The 4,565-nt window shown below is 35.3% G+C and overlaps 1 long non-coding RNA gene across 1 annotated transcript; it reads right to left on the reverse strand.

The window, feature by feature from the left end:
• Positions 1–388: 388 nt before the first annotated feature.
• On the reverse strand, positions 389–2,940 carry LOC133669538 (uncharacterized). The gene is made up of 3 exons (XR_009833911.1): positions 2,872–2,940; positions 1,746–1,806; positions 389–400 (listed from the first exon to the last, which is right to left on the reverse strand). It is a non-coding gene; the product is annotated as an uncharacterized LOC133669538 (long non-coding RNA).
• Between the last annotated feature and the right edge of the window lie 1,625 nt (positions 2,941–4,565).

The raw sequence follows: 4,565 nt of genomic DNA on the forward strand, positions 1-4,565 counted from the left end.
TTGGAAATTTTCAGGTAATTTTTTTTTTTGATATACAGGTTCCACCAAAATTTCCACCAAAATTTCAGCAGAGTCTCCCCTATACTGGGAGGTCCCAAGTTATCGACATATACCCTGTTTACACTTCTAATATCTCATATCTCCTCATAACTCAATTACAACCCAATCGTCCTGGGTCCCAACCCAACTTATTATCATCAACACAACACATCTTATTCAATAACATCATATAATGTAGTTCAAATGAAAGATTCAGTTTCAAAGGCATATATTCAGATTTACGGATTGATATTACATCTCAAGTTTTAGGAGATAAGTCTTTTAATTTACAAATAATTTACATGGTCAAAAGCAAAAGACAAACTAAACTAGTATCACTCTTGACACGACCCTGATGGACCTGAAAATAGAAATTAACATGTACACATAATTATAAAAGACAGTAACAAGCAATAACAATGACAGACAATAATCTCTACGGAATTTCTTTTGATATATAAAATTAGGCATAAATCTCTTTTACAACATATATTTTCCATCTATTACCAATATCCATCTAATATCCTATCTCATTTGCCAAGAATAATTCTATTTTGGAAATCTCAACATAACTCAACGGTTTGCGAACACCATCTCCTTATAAATCAATTCTCACTTAATACCAAGATATTCCTCTCTTGGTATCATTAGCTTATCTCATTCTTTTGGAATGACTAATCCATATATTCCCTTTTCTGAATCTGTTGCTAAAAGATAATCGCTGAAACTAATAAATCTCATTAGTATCATTAGTCTTCTAATATCGGGCTAGACTAATCAATTATTTCACATGTCAATATCAATAAAACCGATCAGTATCATTAACTATTCATTAGTCTTCAAATTAATTCATATAATCTCTTCAAAACTTAACTAACCGGCTACTCATCCTGATTGCCAATAATTCTGGTAATTTCATATAATTACCCACACATTTGGTTAACCTTCCTCGGTTACCAATAAATCTAGTAATTCCATACGAATTACCCAGCCTCTAGCTAACCTCTTTTGTTGGCCAATCAATCCGGTAATTCCATACGAATTACCCCATATGCGGTTAACTTCCTCGTTAACCAATAAACCCGGTAATTCTCTTAATTACCCAAGAAATCTGGCTAACCCATCCTGGTTGTCAAAATCAATCCGGTAATTCCATACGAATTACATAGCATCCAGCTAACCTCTTTTGTTAGCCAATCAATCCGGTAATTCCATACGAATTACCCCATATTCGGTTAACTTGCTTGTTAACCAATAAACCTGGTAATTCTCTTAATTACCCAAGAAATCCGGCTAACCCATCTTGGTTGCCACAATCAATCCGGTAATTCCATACGAATTACCTAGCATCCGGCTAACCTCTTAAGGCATCATTTGCTGAGGTTAACCGTTCACTCACCCCGGTCATCCACTTCGGATGCCATTAGCCAAAGCTAATCAATTGTTCGTCCCGGTCATCCATTCGGATGCCATTAGCCGAAGCTAATCATTCATTTGTCCCGGCCATCCATTTGGATGCCATTAGCCGAAGCTAATCAGTCGTTCGTCCCGGTCATCCATTCGGATGCCATTAGCCGAAGCTAATCATTCATTTGTCAACATTTAAGCGTTCGACGATCTAATATCTGTTCTAACACAATATGGTAACATTCATGATAAAGTATTTTATTATTCAACGTATATAAAAAAGAGAAGGTGCAAGTCACCTATCTAGAATAGGTGCACGTGCTGCCACTCCATGCAATTGTCCAGTCCCCACAGCTTTCCCTGTACCACTAGGGATTCAATTGTTATCAACAATACAACCAACATCATATCTTCATTTAATTCTCATTCAACTAGTATTCTCAAACTAATCACAAGGAATTTTCTTTAAGATCTCATACTCTTACTCATTTTAATGTTTATATTCATTCTTATAATTTTTTTATCAAAACCGTCACTCAACAACAATTCCAAGCAACGATTAAAAATTGTCTAATTCTGATCAATTAAGCTTAACCAACCCAGAACACTATCTAGTGTCTTAATCATAACTAAAGTTGTAAAACTCAGTTTTGGGCGTGATTCATCTCTATGAAAGGCTAAACATAGAGATACAACTTTTATGAAGAAACCAACTCTAAATTATTTTGTTTTAAGGCTCAAAATCAACAATCACAATAGCCCCTTCTTTATAGCTAAAATTTTGGACAACGAGGATTTTCATTCCTTGGAAATCCTTTTCAACTTCCAACTTATTTTCATGCAAAATCAACATCATCCAAGGTCATTTGGCATCATTAAATCACAACAATAATTTCACCCTACTAATTGGGATCCATGACAACCTTCATTAACTAACCATTTGCTAAAAACACTTATAGCTAGCTTTAAATATGTTTTATTTTTTCCAAATCTCTTTCATTTCAATTTCTTCATGGTTCCACCCCATTTATATCCACACAACCAACAAGTTAGCTTTCTATTCAATCAACATGTTCATAAAGCAATGTTCCTTACTATTCTTACACAATAATCATTCTTCCCCTCATATAAAGAATACACAATTAATCTATAATAATACTAATAACAAGAACATATTTTACCATTACATCTTCCATAAAACCTACACCCACACAATTCTAATTTCATCAAAACATGTATTTAATCAAGATTACTATATTTTGCCAAAACTAGAAATAGATTCAAAAGGCAATAAGTTATCAACCTCTGATTATTGTTTCAAACCCAACGGTCAGACTACATATCATAGAGCTGTACATAATATATCTCAAAATCATAATGATCCAACAGTTAAATCTCCTTAGATCTGAAGAAAACCGAGCTTACCTGAAAATGGACGAGCTACTGTTCAACATGCATGAAACCTTGCCGGAGAAATATTTTCCGCTCTCCACCATCCAGCATGAAGGTAACATCTAGGCGCACCACATATCCAAGAATGAGCATGATCCAACGGTGTAAGAGAGAGAAATCGGCCGGCGACCAAAACTGCTCTGCAGAATTATTTCCTTTTGTTTTCCAGAAAAATGCAGATGATGATTTCTGTCAAACGGATTGTGTTCCTTCAAATCCCTCCGGTCAGTTAGTAGAGGAGTGTAAGAAGAAAAATATATCAAAAACTCAACATGATCCAACGGTGGATTATAGAGATATGGCCACTAGAGTATTATTGTTTCTTCTAAATTCTGCACCCCTCTCTCTAGCCGAATTCTCCATTATCTCTCCCTCTTTTCTCTTTTTTTTTCTTTTCCTTGAACTGGTGGCCTTTGGCTGTTTTAAATTTACATTTTCCTCTAATTACAATTATGTCCCTCATTTATGCCTTTATGTATTTTATTTTATTTTTCATGTAAACTATCCGGTTTATTTCTGCTTGAATCGCTAGTCTTTACTGAACTCCAATTGGGATGTGATCTTTAACCAAGGTAAGAAAACATATTAATAGACTTCATGCAAAATTGCATCCCGATCCGACGATTGGAATGAGAGCTTTGCTTTCTAATGTAAAATTGGTCATTTCATGACTTTTCATAAACAATCTAGATTTTTCTTGTTCAATCTTCACATAAAATCATATCAATTGTCCTTCTAACCCTTTAAGGTCATTTTATTTTTTTGGAATATATTCATTTTAGAATTTTCACCTTTATTTATTTATCGGGCTTATTACCGTTTTAAAATAACATCACTAATTTTAATCGGTGTTTGCACCTTCAGTCCTACCCTTTTCATTGCATTATCCTTTATTATAATGTATTCTTTATTACCTCACTTATTTCCTAGAAATATTTTGTCATTTTTCTCATTATCTTATCCATCATAACACGTTACCAGTTTCTCTATCCTTATGAATTCTAAATCAAAATTCATTTTATGGAGGTCATCTTTTCCATTATATATCATTATTTATCTATTATTTCAAATCTTGGCTTCCATTACTCATTGAAATATTACCACTTTCAGTCTTACGTTTACATGAGGGTTTACGCATCTGCATATTTAAATTATCAATTTCCAGGGTTTCACAACACAAGAGTATCGGCTCAAGAGGTACGTAACTCTTGATCAGACCGTTGGATCGTGCTCAAATTTTGACAGGAGTTTCAAGACGCTTGTTTCCTTGGCGTCGCAATGAGACGCCGGTGGTGTCTAGTCGGTCCACACTAGAGTACCGACTCAATAGGTCCACAACTCTTGTTCTGCCCGTTGGATCGTGCTCAAATTTTAACAGGAGTTTTAAGAAGCTTGTTTCCTTGGCATCGCAATGTGACACCGGTGGTGTCTCGTCGGTCCACACTAGAGTACCGACTCAATAGGTCCATAACTCTTGATCAGACCGTTGGATCATGTTCAATCTTTTGAGGAGTTTGCGGAGGCTGTTTTTCTTTGCGTCGCACTAGTATTGCTACTAGACACCCCCAACGTCTTGTCGGGCAAGACCAAGGAGCACACAAGAGTATCGGCTCAAGAGGTACGTAACTCTTGATCTGACCATTGGATCGTGCTCAAACTTTAACAAG

Source organism: Populus nigra, chromosome 12 (assembly GCF_951802175.1).
Source record: "Populus nigra chromosome 12, ddPopNigr1.1, whole genome shotgun sequence".
NCBI classification, from domain to species: domain Eukaryota; kingdom Viridiplantae; phylum Streptophyta; class Magnoliopsida; order Malpighiales; family Salicaceae; genus Populus; species Populus nigra.